Source organism: Mobula hypostoma, chromosome 3, assembly GCF_963921235.1.
Source record: "Mobula hypostoma chromosome 3, sMobHyp1.1, whole genome shotgun sequence".
NCBI lineage: Eukaryota > Metazoa > Chordata > Chondrichthyes > Myliobatiformes > Myliobatidae > Mobula > Mobula hypostoma.
This window is the reverse complement of record NC_086099.1, coordinates 125,217,261-125,240,318: the sequence shown is the minus strand read 5'-3', so window position 1 is coordinate 125,240,318 and position 23,058 is coordinate 125,217,261.

The window sequence follows — 23,058 nt, the reverse complement described above, 5'->3', positions numbered from 1 at the left end:
AACAGCTTGTTGTTGAGCCCACTGGGGGACTGGCTGTGCTGGATTGGGTGCTGTGCAATGATCTAGAGGTGATAAGAGAGCTTAAGGTTAAAGAACCCTTTGGGAACCATGATCACAATATGATCGAGTTCACTTTGAAATTTGAGAAGGAGAAACTAAATTCCAATGTGTTGGTATTTCAGTGGAATGAAGGAAATTACAATGACATAAGAGGGGAACTGACCGAGGTTGACTGGAAAGGGACACTAGCAGGAAGGACAGCAGAGCAGCAATGGCTGGAGTTTCTGCAAAAAAAAATGAAGGAAGTCCAAGACAGAGATATTCCAAATAAGAAGAAATTTTTGAATGGAAGAAGGTGTCAGTACCTCCATTTGAACTCTGTTTTTTTGTGTGTTTCCCCCTTGCTGTCATTCTGTAGTTTTGTGTTGAGATCGTTAAGAGCACCAAATTTCTTGGTGTTCACTTGGCGGAGAATCTCACCTGGTCCCTCAACACCAGCTCCATAGCAAAGAAAGCCCAGCAGCATCTCTACTTTCTGCGAAGACTGAGAAAGGTCCATCTCCCACCCCCCACATTCTACGGAAGATGTATTGAGAGCATCCTGAGCAACTACATCACTGCCTGGTTCAGAAATTGCACCATCTCGGATCGCAAGACCCTGCAGCGGATAGTGAGGTCAGCTGAGAAAATCATCGGGGTCTCTCTTCCCACTATTACAGACATTTACACCACACGCTGCACTCGCAAAGCTAACAGTATTGTGAAGGACCCCACGCACCCCTCACACAAATTCTTCTCCCTCCTGCCATCTGGCAAAAGGTACTGAAGCATTCAGGCTTTCACAACCAGACTGTGCAACGGTTTCTTCCCCCAAGCCATCAGACTCCTTAATACCCAGAGTCCAGATTGACATCTACATCATTTATTATTATATTGTAATTTGTCCTCTACTGTGCCTATTGTCTTGTTTATTAATTATTGTACTGCCCTGCACTGTTTTGGGCACTTTATGTAGTCCTGTGCAGGTCTGTAGTCTAGTGCAGTTTTTATGTGTTTTTACGTAGTCTAGCGTAGCCTTGTGCTGTCTCACATAGTCTAGTGATGTTTTGTGTTGTTTCATGTCACACCATGGTCCTGGAGGAATGTTGTTTCATTTTTACTTTATACTGTACCAGCAGCTTATGGTCATGACTTGGCCATGTGCTCCTGTCCCCTCTCCTGCTGTCCTCCGGCCCCTGTATTACTGAGTACTCCGTCTCTCACCTGTTTCTCATTATTACCTGTATTGCTGCCACCTGTGTCTCATTGTGCTCCACCTATCATCTGCCTCTCTGTTTATTGCTCAGTGTATTTCAGTCCTGTGTTTTCACCTGTTTGTTGCCAGATTGTGTTGGTGAGTTTTCCTGAGCCTTTCCAACATTTGTATCTGTACTCTTTCTGTCTCAATATTGACTCTGCCTGTTACTCAATTAATATCACTGTGTGCACAGTACTGGGTCTGTGATTTGATCCCTTCTCCAGTGCCTGGCCAGTACAATCTGGCCAGATGGATCTAGCAGACCCCAGTTGTCTGAGAGCTGCCCTGGAACAACAGGGAGTGATGCTGGAGAGACTCCAGAACCAGCTGGACTCTGTTCAGGGCAGTAGAGTTGATTTCTGCCGATGTAGCAGATCTTGTGGCCCAGAATCAGATGCTCCAGCTGTCCCAGAGTGCCCATCAACATACTGTGACTGCAACTTCTGCCCCGCCCTCCACATTCTCACTCACTCCTCCTGTCCAAGAGCTCCGTCTGCCTCCTCCAGAAAAGTAGTCAGGTGAGCCCGGTACCTGCCACTCTTTTCTTTCCCAGTGCACCCTCATTTGTGAATTACAACCAACAACGTTTCTGACTGAAGTAGCCTACGTCATCACCCAACTGTCCGACTGGGCGGGAGAATGGGGAACAGCCATCTGGGAGGCAGGCTCCCCTTTCTGCAGTAGTTTTCAGTTATTTTCTGAGGAGATGAGAGTATTTGATTGCTCCAAACATGGGAGAGAGGCTGCCTGTGGAATGCTGCACGTGCACCAGGGGATGCAGATCTGTGTCAGATTACACCACAGAGTTCCGGACCCCAGCCACCTCCAGTGGCTGGAACTCGGAGGCACAGTACGACACCTTCCTGAATGGCCTCTCCGAAGACATCAAAGATGAGCTGGTCACCCAGGACCTTCCTGCCACCTTTGAAGCCCTGGCGGATTTGGCCATCCGTATTGATATTCGCCTTCAATGTCGCAGAGGGAGGAGTTCCAGAGGGTCCCTGGGGGCCTGGGTGAGTTCCAAGCTCCTCGTCAGTCTACATTGTCCTGCCGTTTGCTCCCATCTACAATTCCCACTCCAGGGCCCGAGGCTATGCATGTTTACCGTACCTGCCTGACGCTGACTGAAAGACAAAGGAGAATCAGCAGCTCCTCCTGTCTGTACTGTGGCCAACCAGGGCACCTCATCACCACCTGTCCAGTAAAAGCCAAGCGCTCACCAGTAGGACGAGGACTACTGGTGAGGTGAGCGTGACCCCTGTCCTGCCCTTCTCCATACCACTCACTCTCATACCTGCTTCCCTGGAGTGGGGCGTCAAATGATGAGCAGTCTCCATCTTGGTCAATTCTGGTACCGAGGGGTGCTTTATCGATTCTGGCTTGGCTGCCCAGTGGGGGTTACCCACGTCTGCTGTCCAGTCACTATTGATGGCCAACGCCCTGAACGGTCAGAGACTGGCTAACATCACCCATGTCATGGCCCCGGTGAGTCTCAGTCTATCCGGCAACCATAATGAACAGTTAACCCTTTATAATTGACTCTCCTCAAGCTCCCATTGTCCTGGACCATCCCTAGTTAGTCAGACACAACCCCCACATCAGCTGGCTCAGTCACAAGACTGTAGGCTGGAGCCCATTCTGTCACTCCCACTGCCTCTGCCATGCCCAGATCCCCTTGTCTCCAAGCCCAGATCCCCCTGAGGAATTTCTGGACCTTTTTGCCATCCCTCCTGAATACATGGACCTCAAGGTTGTGTTCAGCAAGTCCCAGGCCACTTCCCTACTGCCTCATCGTCCATATGATTGAGCCATTGACCTCTTGCCTGGCACATCTCCCCCAAGGGGCTGCCTGTATTCCCTGTATTCCCTGTCAGTACCTGAAACTGAAGCCAGGAGTAAGTACATTTAAGAGTCTCTGGCAGCAGGCATCATCCGGCCGTCATCCCCCCTGCTGGTGCTGGTTTTTTCTTTGTTGAAAAGAAGGACGTCTCCTTGCATCCATGCATTGATTACCAGGGCCTGAATGAAGTCACTGTTAAGAACTGTTACCCTCTTCCACTCATGACCTCTGCATTTGAACTACTACAAGGAGCCTCAGTTTTCACCAGGCTTGATCTCCATAATGCCTACCATCTCATCCGCATCCGCGAAGGGGACGAGTGGAAGACGGCCTTCAACACGACCTCAGGTCATTACGAGTATCTGGTCTTGCCTTTTGGTCTCACCAATACCCTCGCCATCTTCCAGGCCCTGTAAATGACGTTCTCAGGGACATGCTGAACCAATTTGTTTTTTTGTATCTCGATGACATTTTGAATTTGTTTTAAGTCCCTTGCTGAACACACAGGTCATGTCTGCAGAGTTCTCCTGTGCCTTCTGGAGAACCAGCTCTTCGTGAAGGCTGAGAAATGTGAGTTTCATCGCAATACCGTCTCCTTCCTGGGGTATGTAATTTCAGGCGGTTCCATTCAGATGGACCAACAGAAGGTCAAGGCGGTGGTCAAATGGCCCCAACCTTCGACTCAGGAGTTGCAACACTTCTTGGGCTTCGCTAACTTCTAATGCCACTTCATCAGAAATTACAGGACACTGGCTGCACCTCTCACTGCTCTTACCTCATCTGCTGTCAGATTCTCCTGGTCCCCTGCTGCTGAAAAAGCATTCTCTGACCTGAAGGAACGTTTCACCTCTGCCCCCATCCTGATTCAGCCTAACACCAACCAGCAGTTTATTGTGGAGCTGGATGTGTCTGACATTGGTGTAGGAGCTGTTCTCTCTCAGCGCTCAGCCAAAGATGAGAAGGTATACTCTTGCACCGCCTTCTCTCACCACCTCATTCCGATGGAGCAGAATTACGATGTCGGAAACCGGGAGCTGCTGGCTGTGGAGCTAGCTCTGGAGGGGTGGAGTCATTGGCTGGAGGGAGCAAAAGTGCTGTTTTTAGTCTGGACTGATCACAAGAATCTGGAATATATCCGTACAGCCAAGCGTCTCAACTCCCATCAAGCTCGTCGGTCACTGTTTTTGTCAAGATTCAATTTTACTCATTCCTTCCGCCCCGGTTCCAAGAATAGAAAACCTGAGGCCTTCCCCCGAGGATTTCCTTCCTCTGAGACCCCTGAGGTACCCGATGTCATCCTCTCTGCTCACTGTCTCGTGGGTGCAGCGCAATGGGACATTGAAGCCATGGTGCAAACTGCTCAACAGAGCATGGCAGCCCCTCGTCAATGTCCCACTAACCGTGTTTATTTTCCCAGCTCTGTCCGCTCACAGGTATTGCAGTGGGCTCATTCTTCCCGGTTATCCTGTCACCCTGGAACTAGGTGTACTCAGGTGGTTCTGGTGGCCCTCCATGGGAGATGACATCCGCAACTTCGTCTCAGCCAACTCGGTCTGTGCTCAAGTCAAGAACTTTAACCGGTCACCTACTGGTCTGTTGCAACCCCTGTCTATCCTCAAGAAACCTGGTCCCACATCTTCCCCCATCAGATGGTAATACCACCATTCTCACAGTAGTTGATCACTTCTCCAAGTCTGTACACTTAATTCCTTTACCTAAACTCCCCTTGGCCAAAGAAACAGCCAAATTACTAGTGCTGCATGTTTTTAAACTACCTGTAGATGTCGTGTCAGATAGGGGCTCCCAATTCACATCAACCTCTGGAGGGCATTCTGTAATTTTCTGTGTACCTCGGTGAGTCTGTCTTCAGGATTCCACCCACAGACCAACGGCCAGACCGAGCGGGCCAACCAACAGCTAGAGACTGTATTGCCGTGTCTGGTCTCCCAGAACCCCTCTGCGTGGAGTCAGCAGCTACCCTGGACCATAAACTCTCATCCATTCTCATCCATCGGTCTGTCCCCTTTCGAGAGCTGCCTTGGCTACCAACCTCCACTGTTTCCTGCCCAGGAGGAGGAGGTTGGTGTTCCATCTGCCGAGGCATTCATCCACCATTGTCAGCGGATGTGGAAGCGCACTCGCTCTGCCCTTCTCCGTGCCTCAGCTAGGATCGAGCATCAAGCTGACCGTCATTGCTCCAAGGCCCCACGTTACCGCCAGGGACAGCGTGTGTGGCTTTCAACCTGAGACCTACCCCTCAAGGTGGATTCCTGCAAGCTCGCCCCTCGCTTCATCAGCCCCTTTCCCATTGCTAAAGTCATCAGCCCTGCTGCCGTCCGTCTCAGGCTCCCCTCCACTCTCTGCTGCATTCATCCCACATTCCATGCGTCCCACATCAAGCCTTTCATGAGCCACCCCCTGTGTCCTGTCCCCAAATCCCCCCTCCCCCACAGCTCATTGATGGTTCAGAGGCCTTCACGGTGTGTCGACTGCTTGACGTTCGCCACCGTGGCCTCCAGTATCTTGTGGACTGGGAGGGCTACGGTCCTGAGGAGAGGTGCTGGGTCCCCGCCCATAACATCCTGGACCGCTCTCTCATCAGGGACTTTCATCACCAGCACCCAGCTCTACCTGCCGTGACACCAGAAGGCCTCCATGAGGAGGGGGGCGTACTGTCAGTACCTCCAGTTGAACTATCTTTTTCTGTGTTTTCCCCCAAGCTGTCATTCTGTGGTTTTGTATTGCCATGTGCTCCTGTCCCCGCTCCTGCTCTACTCCGGCCCCTGTATTACTGAGTACTCCGTCTCTCACCTGTTTCTCATTATTACCTGTATTGCTGCTACCTGTGTCTCATTGTGCTCCACCTATCATCTGCCTCTCTGTTTACTGCTCAGTGTATTTCAGACCTGTGTTTGGTGACAGATTGTGCCAGTGAATTTTCCTGAGCCTTTCCAGCATTTGTATCTGTACTCTCTCTGAATAGTGACTCTGCCTGTTTCCCGATTCTGGTTTTTTGGATTTCTCTGGATGTTTTGATCTCTGCCTGAACTTTGATGCTGACTTTGTCACCTCAGGATTTGTTACTCAGTTAATATCATTGTGTGCACAGTATTGGGTCTGTGATTGGATCTCTGGTCTAGCCCCTGACAGAAGGACAATACAGTGACTAACAAATGAAGTCAGAGCCAAAGTAAAATCAAGAGAGAGGGCATACAAGGAAGCCAAAGATAGTGGGAAGATAGAGGATTGGGAAGCTTTTAAACTTTCATAAGGAAGCTAAGAAGGTCATTAGGAAGGAAAAGATGAATTTTGAAAGGAAGTTTGCAACTAATATCAAAGAAAGTACTAAAAGCTTTTTTAAGTATATAAAGGGCAGAAGAACTGAATGTATATTTTGCATCAGCCTTCACAGTGGAAGGGATCTGCAGTATACTGGACATTCAAGAATGTCAGGGAAGTGAAGTTTGTGCAGTGAAAATTACCACTGAGAAAATGCTCAAGAAGCTTAATGGTCTGAGGATGTATAAATCTCCTGGACCCAATGGAATGCACCCTTGGCTTCTCAAGGAAGTAGTGGAGGAATAACAATGATCTTTCAAGAGTCAATAGATTTTGGCATTGTACCGAATGAGTGGAAAATTGCAAATGTTACTCTGCTACTTAAGACGGGTGGGAGGCAGCAGAAAGGAAACTATAGACCCGTTGGCCTGACATCAGCGGTTGGGAAGTTGCTGGAATTGATTGTTAACGATGAGATTACAGAGTACCTGGAAGCATATGAGAAGATAGGCCAAAGCTAGCGTAGTTTCCTGAAAGGAAAATCCTGCCTGACTAACCTACTGCAATTTTTTGAGGAAATTACAAGCAGGGTAGACAAAGAGATGCGGCAGATGTGGTGTACTTCAATCTTCAGAAGGCCTTTGACAAGGTGCTGCACATAAGGCTGTTTAGCAAGATAAGAGCCCATGGAATTGCAGGGGAGTTACTCGCATGGGTGGAGCATTGGCTGGTTGGCAGAAAACAATGGGAATAAAAGGGTCCTTTTCTGGCTGGGTGCCGGTTACCAGTGGAGTTCCACAGGGGTCGGTATTGGAAACGCTGCTTTTTATGATGTATGTCAATGATTTGGACTATGGGATGAATGGATTTGTGGCTAAATTTGCCAATGATACAAAGACAGTGTTGAGGAAGCAGAGCCTGCAGAAAGACTTGGATAATTCAGGGGAATGGGCCAGAAGTGGCAAATGAAGTACAATGTTGGAAAGTGTATGGTCATGCACTTTGGAAGAAATATTATTTCTTTTATTATTTAGATGGGGAGAGAATTCAAAATGCAGAAATGCAAAGGGACTTGGGATTCCTTATGTAGAATACCCTGAAGGTTAACCTAAAGTCACGAGACTAATGGATGCCCTAAGTTGCTATGTATTTGTATTTGCACAGTTATAGTTATTATTCTCTAGATTTGCTGTGTATGCCTACTGGAATACAAATCTCAGGGTTGTTTGTGGTGACGTATGTATTCTGATAATAAAATTTACTTTGAACAGTCGACGTTTCGGGTCAAATCGCTTCATCTGGAGCAGGGATTTTCAACCTTTTTTATGCCATAAACCAAAACCGTTAAGCAAGGGGTCCCTGGATCCCAGGTTGGGAACCCATGCTCTGGAGACTGAAAATCTGTTTAATATATAATCCACCGATAGATGAAAACCCCTAATATGTGCTCTGAGGAAGGATGTCACCCAGAAAAGTCAGCTGTCCATTTTACCTTCACAGATGCTTCCCAACCTCCAAATTTCCAGGCACTCTGTGTTGCCTCAGACTTTGTATGATCATTGATGGAAATGTGTGTCAGACCCATGCATCATCTTCTGTCTGTCTGTATGGTGTTTTATTGTGGGTTACGGTAATTTGTCACCTGGGTTGGGGCGAGGTAGAAGCAAATGAGTTTAGTCACTATTTCACACTTTGCGTCGATAGTTTAGTTGGACACAGAGTGAGTAGGGTTTGGATATTTTGTTGATCGCTTATTTCACTAACTTTCCTGATTTCCCTGATTATGCTGGTTCTAATATCACTGATTTTGATTGCTCGTCTTTGCTGGCTTTCTGATAAAGGATGGAACGTACTTTTATCGACTAGGAACCCAGTGATTTGGAAGTGTGTCATACAGCATCGATTCCCTCACTCAGTCCCTCAGCAGCATAGGTTTGTTTTCCAAGTTACCTCTTCAATGAGAAAGAAGAGCAGTTGCTGGGAATCTGAACATAAAAACACTCAGGAGGTCAGGCCGCATATCTGTGACATACCAGACTGGAGCTGCTGGAATCTGCAGCAAAAAATAAACTGTGGAAGCCAGTTGGTCAGTGAGACACGGACTCGGCTGGTCAGTCAGTCTCTGGAGTGAGACACAGATTCGGCTGGTAACACACCCAAGCTGAGAGCTAAAGTGTCAGAGGAGCTACATGCTGGTCATCCAGGCATGGTCAAAATGAAAGCGTTGGCTCGAAGCTTTCTCTGTTGGCCTGGGAGAGTTCAGCAGATCGAGCAGCTTTCCATGCACTGTCCAGGGAAACCAACACATCCAGAAGATTCCAGAGCAGTGCTTCTCCATCCCTGGGATGGGTGTGCATTGCCTGGCAGAAGGTTCATGGGGATTTTGCCAGGACATTCCTGGGCACAAATTTCTTGGTCATATTGGATGCAGTAAAGTGGCCACAGCTGAGGACCTTCAGATGGATGAATAAATATAAACATAACAGTCTTGACTTTCGTTTATCTTGGTTGAGTTACGATGTTATAAGTAGATACTAATAAAGATAATGGTTTTAACATTAAAACCTGACTCAATGTGAAATCTCTTGCTGCTGGTTGGTTTCTAAAACATTACAGTTCGTAACATGTGGTACAACAGCTTGATCTTGTTATTGTGTCCTCCAAGAAACAGCCCCTTTCTGCATTCATGCTGCTACTGTTAGTGGAACACCCTTCTGTTGAATGAAAAGGGACACCAGTAGTTGATGATCAGTAATGAGATAAACACTCTCCCATACAGGTGCTGGATGGAATGTTTTAAACCACAGACCAGAGTCAAGGTTTCTCTTCAATTTGTGCATAATTTTTCTCTGCAGTGGTAAGGGAATGTGATGCAAAGTCTATGGGGCATTGACTTCCATCATTCATAAGAGATTAAAACATCAGGAAAATGCAGAATGTGAGCTCCAGCCACCTGCGTTTTGATCACTGGTGGGATCGCTCTGCTGCTGGAGAGGGGAGAATGATTTTTGATTGCTGGTGGGATCGCTCTGCTGCTGGAGAGGGGAGAATGACTTTTGATTGCTGGTGGGATCGCTCTGCTGCTGGAGAGGGGAGAATGACTTTTGATTCATAGTGCGATCACTCTGCTGCTGGAAAGGGGAGAATGACTTTTGATACATAGTGGGATCACTCTGCTGCTGGAGAGGGGAGAATGACTTTTGATTGCTGGTGGGATCGCTCTGCTGCTGGAGAGGGGAGAATGACTTTTGATTGCTGGTGGGATCACTCTGCTGCTGGAGAGGGGAGAATGACTTTTGATTGCTGGTGGGATCACTCTGCTGCTGGAGAGGGGAGAATGACTTTTGATTCATAGTGGGATCACTCTGCTGCTGGAGAGGGGAGAATGACTTTTGATTGCTGGTGGGATCACTCTACTGCTGGAGAGGGGAGAATGACTTTTGATTGCTGGTGGGATCACTCTGCTGCTGGAGAGGGGAGAATGCCTTTTGATTGCTGGTGGGATCGCTCTGCTGCTGGAGAGGGGAGAATGACTTTTGATTCATAGTGGGATCACTCTGCTGCTGGAGAGGGGAGAATGACTTTTGATCGCTGGTGGGATCACTCTGCTGCTGGAGAGGGGAGAATGACTTTTGATTGCTGGTGGGATCGCTCTGCTGCTGGAGAGGGGAGAATGACTTTTGATTGCTGGTGGGATCGCTCTGCTGCTGGAGAGGGGAGAATGACTTTTGATTGCTGGTGGGATCACTCTGCTGCTGCAGAGGGGAGAATGACTTTTAATTCATAGTGGGATCACTCCACTGCTGGACAGGGGAGAATGACTTTTGATTGCTGGTGGGATCACTCTGCTGCTGGAGAGGGGAGAATGCCTTTTGATTGCTGGTGGGATCGCTCTGCTGCTGGAGAGGGGAGAATGACTTTTGATTGCTGGTGGGATCGCTCTGCTGCTGGAGAGGGGAGAATGCCTTTTGATTCACAATGGGATCACTCTGCTGCTGGAGAGGGGAGCATGCCTTTTGATTGCTGGTGGGATCGCTCTGCTGCTGGAGAGGGGAGAATGACTTTTGATTGCTGGTGGGATCGCTCTGCTGCTGGAGAGGGGAGAATGACTTTTGATTCATAGTGGGATCGCTCTGCTGCTGGAGAGGGGAGAATGACTTTTGATTGCTGGTGGGATCGCTCTGCTGCTGGAGAGGGGAGAATGACTTTTGATTCATAGTGGGATCGCTCTGCTGCTGGAGAGGGGAGACTGTCTTTTGATCACTGGTGGGATCGCTCTGCTGCTGGAGAGGGGAGAATGACTTTTGATTCATGGTGGGATCACTCTGCTGCTGGAGAGGGGAGAATGACTTTTGATTGCTGGTGGGATCACTCTGCTGCTGGAGAGGGAAGAATGCCTTTTGATTCATAGTTGGATCACTCTGCTGCTGGAGAGGGGAGAATGCCTTTTGATTGCTGGTGGGATCACTCTGCTGCTGGAGAGGGGAGAATGACTTTTGATTCATAGTGGGATCACTCTACTGCTGGAGAGGGGAGAATGACTTTTGATTGCTGGTGGGATCACTCTGCTGCTGGAGAGGGGAGAATGACTTTTGATTGCTGGTGGGATCACTCTGCTGCTGGAGAGGGGAGAATGACTTTTGATTGCTGGTGGGATCACTCTGCTGCTGGAGAGGGGAGAATGACTTTTGATCACTGGTGGGATCGCTCTGCTGCTGGAGAGGGAAGAATGCCTTTTGATTCATAGTTGGATCACTCTGCTGCTGGAGAGGGGAGAATGCCTTTTGATTGCTGGTGGGATCACTCTGCTGCTGGAGAGGGGAGAATGACTTTTGATTCATAGTGGGATCACTCTGCTGCTGGAGAGGGGAGAATGACTTTTGATTGCTGGTGGGATCGCTCTGCTGCTGGAGAGGGGAGAATGACTTTTGATTGCTGGTGGGATCACTCTGCTGCTGGAGAGGGGAGAATGACTTTTGATTGCTGGTGGGATCGCTCTGCTGCTGGAGAGGGGAGAATGAGTTTTGATCGCTGGTGGGATCACTCTGCTGCTGGAGAGGGGAGAATGACTTTTGATTCATAGTGGGATCACTCTGCTGCTGGAGGGGGAGAATGACTTTTGATTGCTGGTGGGATCACTCTGCTGCTGGAGAGGGGAGAATAAATTTTGATTGCTGGTGGGATCAGTCTGCTGCTGGAGAGGGGAGAATGACTTTTGATTGCTGGTGGGATCAGTCTGCTGCTGGAGAGGGGAGAATGACCTTTGATTCATAGTGGGATCACTCTGCTGCTGGAGAGGGGAGAATGACTTTTGATTGCTGGTGGGATCACTCTGCTGCTGGAGAGGGGAGAATGACTTTTGATTGCTGGTGGGATCGCTCTCTGCTGCTGGAGAGGGGAGAATGACTTTTGATTGCTGGTGGGATCGCTCTGCTGCTGGAGAGGGGAGAATGACTTTTGATTGCTGGTGGGATCGCTCTGCTGCTGGAGAGGGGAGAATGACTTTTGATTGCTGGTGGGATCACTCTGCTGCTGGAGAGGGGAGAATGACTTTTGATTCATAGTGGGATCACTCTGCTGCTGGAGAGGGGAGAATGACTTTTGATTGCTGGTGGGATCACTCTGCTGCTGGAGAGGGGAGAATGACTTTTGATTCATAGTGGGATCACTCTGCTGCTGGAGAGGGGAGAATGACTTTTGATTGCTGGTGGGATCACTCTGCTGCTGGAGAGGGGAGAATGACTTTTGATTCATAGTGGGATCACTCTGCTGCTGGAGAGGGGAGAATGACTTTTGATTGCTGGTGGGATCGCTCTGCTGCTGGAGAGGGGAGAATGACTTTTGATTGCTGGTGGGATCACTCTGCTGCTGGAGAGGGGAGAATGCCTTTTGATTGCTGGTGGGATCACTCTGCTGCTGGAGAGGGGAGAATGACTTTTGATTCATAGTGGGATCACTGCTGCTGGAGAGGGGAGAATGACTTTTGATTGCTGGTGGGATCGCTCTGCTGCTGGAGAGGGGAGAATGACTTTTGATTGCTGGTGGGATCGCTCTGCTGCTGGAGAGGGGAGAATGACTTTTGATTGCTGGTGGGATCACTCTGCTGCTGGAGAGGGGAGAATGACTTTTGATTCATAGTGGGATCGCTCTGCTGCTGGAGAGGGGAGAATGACTTTTGATTGCTGGTGGGATCACTCTGCTGCTGGAGAGGGCAGAATGACTTTTGATCACTGGTGGGATCGCTCTGCTGCTGGAGAGGGGAGAATGCCTTTTGATTGCTGGTGGGATCGCTCTGCTGCTGGAGAGGGGAGAATGACTTTTGATTCATAGTGGGATCACTCTGCTGCTGGAGAGGGGAGAATGACTTTTGATTGCTGGTGGGATCACTCTGCTGCTGGAGAGGGGAGAATGACTTTTGATTGCTGGTGGGATCACTCTGCTGCTGGAGAGGGGAGAATGACTTTTGATTGCTGGTGGGATCACTCTGCTGCTGGAGAGGGGAGAATGACTTTTGATTGCTGGTGGGATCGCTCTGCTGCTGGAGAGGGGAGAATGACTTTTGATTGCTGGTGGGATCGCTCTGCTGCTGGAGAGGGGAGAATGACTTTTGATTGCTGGTGGGATCGCTCTGCTGCTGGAGAGGGGAGAATGACTTTTGATTCATAGTGGGATCACTCTGCTGCTGGAGAGGGGAGAATGACTTTTGATTGCTGGTGGGATCGCTCCGCTGCTGGAGAGGGGAGAATGCCTTTTGATTGCTGGTGGGATCGCTCTGCTGCTGGAGAGGGGAGAATGACTTTTGATTGCTGGTGGGATCGCTCTGCTGCTGGAGAGGGGAGAATGACTTTTGATTCATAGTGGGATCACTCTGCTGCTGGAGAGGGGAGAATGACTTTTGATTGCTGGTGGGATCGCTCTGCTGCTGGAGAGGGGAGAATGACTTTTGATTGCTGGTGGGATCACTCTGCTGCTGGAGAGGGGAGAATGACTTTTGATCACTGGTGGGATCGCTCTGCTGCTGGAGAGGGGAGAATGACTTTTGATTGCTGGTGGGATCGCTCTGCTGCTGGAGAGGGGAGAATGACTTTTGATTCATAGTGGGATCACTCTACTGCTGGAGAGGGGAGAATGACTTTTGATTGCTGGTGGGATCACTCTGCTGCTGGAGAGGGGAGAATGACTTTTGATTGCTGGTGGGATCACTCTGCTGCTGGAGAGGGGAGAATGACTTTTGATTCATAGTGGGATCACTCTGCTGCTGGAGAGGGGAGAATGACTTTTGATTGCTGGTGGGATCGCTCTGCTGCTGGAGAGGGGAGAATGACTTTTGATAACTGGTGGGATCGCTCTACTGCTGGAGAGGGGAGAATGACTTTTGATTCATAGTGGGATCACTCTGCTGCTGGAGAGGGGAGAATGACTTTTGTTCACTGGTGGGATCACTCTACTGCAGGAGAGTGGAGAATGACTTTTGATCACTGGTGGGATCGCTCTGCTGCTGGAGAGGGGAGAATGACTTTTGATTGCTGGTGGGATCGCTCTGCTGCTGGAGAGGGGAGAATGACTTTTGATTGCTGGTGGGATCACTCTGCTGCTGGAGAGGGGAGAATGACTTTTGATTCATTGGTGGGATCGCTCTGCTGCTGGAGAGGGGAGAATGACTTTTGATCACTGGTGGGATCACTCTGCTGCTGGAGAGGGGAGAATGACTTTTGATTGCTGGTGGGATCACTCTGCTGCTGGAGAGGGGAGAATGACTTTTGATTGCTGGTGGGATCGCTCTGCTGCTGGAGAGGGGAGAATGACTTTTGATTGCTGGTGGGATCGCTCTGCTGCTGGAGAGGGGAGAATGACTTTTGATTGCTGGTGGGATCGCTCTGCTGCTGGAGAGGGGATAATGACTTTTGATTGCTGGTGGGATCGCTCTGCTGCTGGAGACGGGTGACTGTCTTTTGATCACTGGTGGGATCGCTTTGCTGCTGGAGAGGGTAGAATGCCTTTTGATTGCTGGTGGGATCGCTCTGCTGCTAGAGAGGGGAGAATGACTTTTGATTGCTGGTGGGATCGCTCTGCTGCTGGAGAGGGGAGAATGACTTTTGATTCATGGTGGGATCACTCTGCTGCTGGAGAGGGGAGAATGACTTTTGATTCACAGTGGGATCACTCTACTGCTGGAGAGGGGAGAATGACTTTTGATCACTGGTGGGATCGCTCTGCTGCTGGAGAGGGGAGAATGACTTTTGATTCATAGTGGGATCACTCTGCTGCTGGAGAGGGGAGAATGACTTTTGATTGCTGGTGGGATCGCTCTGCTGCTGGAGAGGGGAGAATGACTTTTGATTGCTGGTGGGATCACTCTGCTGCTGGAGAGGGGAGAATGCCTTTTGATTGCTGGTGGGATCGCTCTGCTGCTGGAGAGGGGAGAATGCCTTTTGATTGCTGGTGGGATCGCTCTGCTGCTGGAGAGGGGAGAATGACTTTTGATTCATAGTGGGATCACTCTGCTGCTGGAGAGGGGAGAATGACTTTTGATTGCTGGTGGGATCACTCTGCTGCTGGAGAGGGGAGAATGACTTTTGATTGCTGGTGGGATCAGTCTGCTGCTGGAGAGGGGAGAATGACTTTTGATTCATAGTGGGATCACTCTGCTGCTGGAGAGGGGAGAATGACTTTTGATTGCTGGTGGGATCACTCTGCTGCTGGAGAGGGGAGAATGACTTTTGATTGCTGGTGGGATCACTCTGCTGCTGGAGAGGGGAGAATGACTTTTGATTCATAGTGGGATCACTCTACTGCTGGAGAGTGGAGAATGACTTTTGATTGCTGGTGGGATCGCTCTGCTGCTGGAGAGGGGAGAATGACTTTTGATAACTGGAGGGATCGCTCTACTGCTGGAGAGGGGAAAATGACTTTTGATTGCTGGTGGGATCACTCTGCTGCTGGAGAGGGGAGAATGACTTTTGATCACTGGTGGGATCGCTCTGCTGCTGGAGAGGGAAGAATGCCTTTTGATTTATAGTTGGATCACTCTGCTGCTGGAGAGGGGAGAATGCCTTTTGATTGCTGGTGGGATCACTCTGCTGCTGGAGAGGGGAGAATGACTTTTGATTCACAGTGGGATCACTCTGCTGCTGGAGAGGGGAGAATGACTTTTGATTGCTGGTGGGATCACTCTGCTGCTGGAGAGGGGAGAATGACTTTTGATTGCTGGTGGGATCACTCTGCTGCTGGAGAGGGGAGAATGACTTTTGATCACTGGTGGGATCGCTCTGCTGCTGGAGAGGGAAGAATGCCTTTTGATTCATAGTGGGATCACTCTGCTGCTGGAGAGGGGAGAATGACTTTTGATTGCTGGTGGGATCGCTCTGCTGCTGGAGAGGGGAGAATGACTTTTGATTGCTGGTGGGATCACTCTGCTGCTGGAGAGGGGAGAATGCCTTTTGATTGCTGGTGGGATCGCTCTGCTGCTGGAGAGGGGAGAATGACTTTTGATTGCTGGTGGGATCGCTCTGCTGCTGGAGAGGGGAGAATGACTTTTGATTGCTGGTGGGATCGCTCTGCTGCTGGAGAGGGGAGAATGACTTTTGATTCATGGTGGGATCACTCTGCTGCTGGAGAGGGGAGAATGACTTTTGATTCATAGTGGGATCACTCTGCTGCTGGAGAGGGGAGAATGACTTTTGATTGCTGGTGGGATCACTCTGCTGCTGGAGAGGGGAGAATGACTTTTGATTGCTGGTGGGATCACTCTGCTGCTGGAGAGGGAAGAATGACTTTTGATCACTGGTGGGATCGCTCTGCTGCTGGAGAGGGGAGAATGACTTTTGATTCATAGTGGGATCACTCTGCTGCTGGAGAGGGGAGAATGCCTTTTGATTGCTGGTGGGATCGCTCTGCTGCTGGAGAGGGGAGAATGACTTTTGATTGCATAGTGGGATCACTCTGCTGCTGGAGAGGGGAGAATGACTTTTGATTGCTGGTGGGATCGCTCTGCTGCTGGAGAGGGGAGAATGACTTTTGATTGCTGGTGGGATCGCTCTGCTGCTGGAGAGGGGAGAATGACTTTTGATTCACAGTGGGATCACTCTGCTGCTGGAGAGGGGAGAATGACTTTTGATTGCTGGTGGGATCACTCTGCTGCTGGAGAGGGGAGAATGACTTTTGATTCATAGTGGGATCACTCTGCTGCTGGAGAGGGGAGAATGACTTTTGATTGCTGGTGGGATCACTCTGCTGCTGGAGAGGGGAGAATGACTTTTGATTGCTGGTGGGATCACTCTGCTGCTGGAGAGGGGAGAATGACTTTTGATTCATAGTGGGATCACTCTGCTGCTGGAGAGGGGAGAATGACTTTTGATTGCTGGTGGGATCGCTCTGCTGCTGGAGAGGGGAGAATGACTTTTGATTCATAGTGGGATCACTCTGCTGCTGGAGAGGGGAGAATGACTTTTGATTGCTGGTGGGATCGCTCTGCTGCTGGAGAGGGGAGAATGACTTTTGATTGCTGGTGGGATCGCTCTGCTGCTGGAGAGGGGAGAATGCCTTTTGATTGCTGGTGGGATCGCTCTGCTGCTGGAGAGGGGAGAATGACTTTTGATTGCTGGTGGGATCGCTCTGCTGCTGGAGAGGGGAGAATGACTTTTGATTGCTGGTGGGATCGCTCTGCTGCTGGAGAGGGGAGAATGACTTTTGATTGCTGGTGGGATCACTCTGCTGCTGGAGAGGGGAGAATGACTTTTGATTCATGGTGGGATCACTCTGCTGCTGGAGAGGGGAGAATGACTTTTGATTCACAGTGGGATCACTCTACTGCTGGAGAGGGGAGAATGACTTTTGATTGCTGGTGGGATCACTCTGCTGCTGGAGAGGGGAGAAAACTTTTGATTGCTGGTGGGATCACTGCTGCTGGAGAGGGCAGAATGACTTTTGATCACTGGTGGGATCGCTCTGCTGCTGGAGAGGGAAGAATGCCTTTTGATTCATAGTGGGATCACTCTGCTGCTGGAGAGGGGAGAATGCCTTTTGATTGCTGGTGGGATCGCTCTGCTGCTGGAGAGGGGAGAATGACTTTTGATGCATAGTGGGATCACTCTGCTGCTGGAGAGGGGAGAATGCCTTTTGATTGCTGGTGGGATCGCTCTGCTGCTGGAGAGGGGAGAATGACTTTTGATTGCTGGTGGGATCGCTCTGCTGCTGGAGAGGGGAGAATGACTTTTGATTCACAGTGGGATCACTCTGCTGCTGGAGAGGGGAGAATGACTTTTGATTCATAGTGGGATCACTCTAATTCTGGAGAGGGGAGAATGACTTTTGATTCATAGTGGGATCACTCTGCTGCTGGAGAGGGGAGAATGACTTTTGATTGCTGGTGGGATCACTCTGCTGCTGGAGAGGGGAGAATGACTTTTGATTGCTGGTGGGATCACTCTGCTGCTGGAGAGGGGAGAATGACTTTTGATTCATAGTGGGATCACTCTGCTGCTGGAGAGGGGAGAATGACTTTTGATTGCTGGTGGGATCGCTCTGCTGCTGGAGAGGGGAGAATGACTTTTGATTGCTGGTGGGATCGCTCTGCTGCTGGAGAGGGGAGAATGACTTTTGATTGCTGGTGGGATCGCTCTGCTGCTGGAGAGGGGAGAATGCCTTTTGATTGCTGGTTGGGATCACTCTGCTGCTGGAGAGGGGAGAATGACTTTTGATTGCTGGTGGGATCACTCTGCTGCTGGAGAGGGGAGAATGACTTTTGATTTATAGTGGGATCACTCTGCTGCTGGAGAGGGGAGAATGACTTTTGATTGCTGGTGGGATCGCTCTGCTGCTGGAGAGGGGAGAATGACTTTTGATTGCTGGTGGGATCACTCTGCTGCTGGAGAGGGGAGAATGCCTTTTGATTGCTGGTGGGATCGCTCTGCTGCTGGAGAGGGGAGAATGACTTTTGATTGCTGGTGGGATTGCTCTGCTGCTGGAGAGGGGAGAATGACTTTTGATTCATAGTGGGATCACTCTGCTGCTGGAGAGGGGAGAATGACTTTTGATTGCTGGTGGGATCACTCTGCTGCTGGAGAGGGGAGAATGACTTTTGATTGCTGGTGGGATCGCTCTGCTGCTGGAGAGGGGAGAATGACTTTTGATTCATAGTGGGATCACTCTGCTGCTGGAGAGGGGAGAATGACTTTTGATTGCTGGTGGGATCACTCTGCTGCTGGAGAGGGGAGAATGACTTTTGATTGCTGGTGGGATCACTCTGCTGCTGGAGAGGGGAGAATGACTTTTGATTCATAGTGGGATCACTCTGCTGCTGGAGAGGGGAGAATGACTTTTGATTGCTGGTGGGATCGCTCTGCTGCTGGAGAGGGGAGAATGACTTTTGATAACTGGTGGGATCGCTCTGCTGCTGGAGAGGGGAGAATGACTTTTGATTGCTGGTGGGATCACTCTGCTGCTGGAGAGGGAAGAATGACTTTTGATCACTGGTGGGATCGCTCTGCTGCTGGAGAGGGGAGAATGCCTTTTGATTCATAGTGGGATCACTCTACTGCTGAAGAGGGGAGAATGCCTTTTGATTGCTGGTGGGATCACTCTGCTGCTGGAGAGGGGAGAATGACTTTTGATTCATAGTGGGATCACTCTACTGCTGGAGAGGGGAGAATGACTTTTGATTGCTGGTGGGATCACTCTGCTGCTGGAGAGGGGAGAAAACTTTTGATTGCTGGTGGGATCACTCTGCTGCTGGAGAGGGGAGAATGACTTTTGATCACTGGTGGGATCGCTCTGCTGCTGGAGAGGGGAGAATGCCTTTTGATTCATAGTGGGATCACTCTGCTGCTGGAGAGGGGAGAATGACTTTTGATTGCTGGTGGGATCGCTCTGCTGCTGGAGAGGGGAGAATGACTTTTGATTCATAGTGGGATCACTCTGCTGCTGGAGAGGGGAGAATGACTTTTGATTGCTGGTGGGATCGCTCTGCTGCTGGAGAGGGGAGAATGACTTTTGATTGCTGGTGGGATCGCTCTGCTGCTGGAGAGGGGAGAATGACTTTTGATTCATAGTGGGATCACTCTGCTGCTGGAGAGGGGAGAATGACTTTTGATTCATAGTGGGATCACTCTGCTGCTGGAGAGGGGAGAATGACTTTTGATTGCTGGTGGGATCACTCTGCTGCTGGAGAGGGGAGAATGACTTTTGATTGCTGGTGGGATCACTCTGCTGCTGGAGAGGGGAGAATGACTTTTGATTGCTGGTGGGATCAGTCTGCTGCTGGAGAGGGGAGAATGACTTTTGATTCATAGTGGGATCACTCTGCTGCTGGAGAGGGGAGAATGACTTTTGATTGCTGGTGGGATCGCTCTGCTGCTGGAGAGGGGAGAATGACTTTTGATTGCTGGTGGGATCGCTCTGCTGCTGGAGAGGGGAGAATGACTTTTGATCACTGGTGGGATCGCTCTGCTGCTGGAGAGGGGAGAATGACTTTTGATTTATAGTGGGATCACTCTGCTGCTGGAGAGGGGAGAATGACTTTTGATTGCTGGTGGGATCACTCTGCTGCTGGAGAGGGGAGAATGACTTTTGATCACTGGTGGGATCGCTCTGCTGCTGGAGAGGGGAGAATGCCTTTTGATTGCTGGTGGGATCACTCTGCTGCTGGAGAGGGGAGAATGACTTTTGATTGCTGGTGGGATCGCTCTGCTGCTGGAGAGGGGAGAATGACTTTTGATTGCTGGTGGGATCGCTCTGCTGCTGGAGAGGGGAGAATGACTTTTGATTGCTGGTGGGATCGCTCTGCTGCTGGAGAGGGGAGAATGACTTTTGTTCACTGGTGGGATCACTCTACTGCAGGAGAGTGGAGAATGACTTTTGATCGCTGGTGGGATCGCTCTGCTGCTGGAGAGGGGAGAATGACTTTTGATTGCTGGTGGGATCGCTCTGCTGCTGGAGAGGGGAGAATGACTTTTGATTCATGGTGGGATCACTCTGCTGCTGGAGAGGGGAGAATGACTTTTGATTCATAGTGGGATCACTCTGCTGCTGGAGAGGGGAGAATGACTTTTGATCACTGGTGGGATCGCTCTGCTGCTGGAGAGGGAAGAATGCCTTTTGATTTATAGTTGGTGGGATCACTCTGCTGCTGGAGAGTGGAGAATGACTTTTGATCGCTGGTGGGATCGCTCTGCTGCTGGAGAGGGGAGAATGACTTTTGATTGCTGGTGGGATCACTCTGCTGCTGGAGAGGGGAGAATGACTTTTGATTGCTGGTGGGATCGCTCTGCTGCTGGAGAGGGGAGAATGCCTTTTGATTGCTGGTGGGATTGCACTGCTGCTGGAGAGGGGAGAATGACTTTTGATTCATAGTGGGATCACTCTGCTGCTGGAGAGGGGAGAATGACTTTTGATTGCTGGTGGGATCACTCTGCTGCTGGAGAGGGGAGAATGACTTTTGATTGCTGGTGGGATCACTCTGCTGCTGGAGAGGGGAGAATGACTTTTGATTCATGGTGGGATCACTCTGCTGCTGGAGAGGGGAGAATGACTTTTGATTGCTGGTGGGATCACTCTGCTGCTGGAGAGGGGAGAATGACTTTTGATTGCTGGTGGGATCACTCTGCTGCTGGAGAGGGGAGAATGACTTTTGATTCATAGTGGGATCACTCTGCTGCTGGAGAGGGGAGAATGACTTTTGATTGCTGGTGGGATCACTCTGCTGCTGGAGAGGGGAGAATGACTTTTGATTGCTGGTGGGATCGCTCTGCTGCTGGAGAGGGGAGAATGACTTTTGATTGCTGGTGGGATCACTCTGCTGCTGGAGAGGGGAGAATGACTTTTGATTGCTGGTGGGATCGCTCTGCTGCTGGAGAGGGGAGAATGACTTTTGATTGCTAGTGGGATCACTCTGCTGCTGGAGAGGGGAGAATGCCTTTTGATTGCTGGTGGGATCACTCTGCTGCTGGAGAGGGGAGAATGACTTTTGATTCATAGTGGGATCACTCTGCTGCTGGAGAGGGGAGAATGACTTTTGATTGCTGGTGGGATCACTCTGCTGCTGGAGAGGGGAGAATGACTTTTGATTGCTGGTGGGATCACTCTGCTGCTGGAGAGGGAGAATGACTTTTGATTCACTGGTGGGATCGCTCTGCTGCTGGAGAGGGGAGAATGCCTTTTGATTGCATGGTGGGATCACTCTGCTGCTGGAGAGGGGAGAATGACTTTTGATTGCTGGTGGGATCGCTCTGCTGCTGGAGAGGGGAGAATGACTTTTGATTCATAGTGGGATCACTCTGCTGCTGGAGAGGGGAGAATGACTTTTGATTGCTGGTGGGATCGCTCTGCTGCTGGAGAGGGGAGAATGACTTTTGATTGCTGGTGGGATCACTCTGCTGCTGGAGAGGGCAGAATGACTTTTGATCACTGGTGGGATCGCTCTGCTGCTGGAGAGGGGAGAATGCCTTTTGATTGCTGGTGGGATCGCTCTGCTGCTGGAGAGGGGAGAATGACTTTTGATTGCTGGTGGGATCGCTCTGCTGCTGGAGAGGGGAGAATGACTTTTGATTCATAGTGGGATCACTCTGCTGCTGGAGAGGGGAGAATGACTTTTGATTGCTGGTGGGATCGCTCTGCTGCTGGAGAGGGGAGAATGACTTTTGATTGCTGGTGGGATCGCTCTGCTGCTGGAGAGGGGAGAATGACTTTTGATTGCTGGTGGGATCACTCTGCTGCTGGAGAGGGGAGAATGACTTTTGATTGCTGGTGGGATCACTCTGCTGCTGGAGAGGGGAGAATGACTTTTGATTCATAGTGGGATCACTCTGCTGCTGGAGAGGGGAGAATGACTTTTGATTGCTGGTGGGATCACTCTGCTGCTGGAGAGGGGAGAATGACTTTTGATTGCTGGTGGGATCACTCTGCTGCTGGAGAGGGGAGAATGACTTTTGATTCATAGTGGGATCACTCTGCTGCTGGAGAGGGGAGAATGACTTTTGATTGCTGGTGGGATCGCTCTGCTGCTGGAGAGGGGAGAATGACTTTTGATTGCTGGTGGGATCGCTCTGCTGCTGGAGAGGGGAGAATGACTTTTGATTGCTGGTGGGATCGCTCTGCTGCTGGAGAGGGGAGAATGACTTTTGATTCATAGTGGGATCACTCTGCTGCTGGAGAGGGGAGAATGACTTTTGATTGCTGGTGGGATCACTCTGCTGCTGGAGAGGGGAGAATGACTTTTGATCACTGGTGGGATCGCTCTGCTGCTGGAGAGGGAAGAATGCCTTTTGATTTATAGTTGGATCACTCTGCTGCTGGAGAGGGGAGAATGACTTTTGATTGCTGGTGGGATCGCTCTGCTGCTGGAGAGGGGAGAATGACATTTGATTGCTGGTGGGATCACTCTGCTGCTGGAGAGGGGAGAATGACTTTTGATTGCTGGTGGGATCGCTCTGCTGCTGGAGAGGGGAGAATGACTTTTGATTGCTGGTGGGATCGCTCTGCTGCTGGAGAGGGGAGAATGACTTTTGATTGCTGGTGGGATCGCTCTGCTGCTGGAGAGGGGAGAATGACTTTTGATTGCTGGTGGGATCACTCTGCTGCTGGAGAGGGGAGAATGAATTTTGATTGCTGGTGGGATCGCTCTGCTGCTGGAGAGGGGAGAATGACT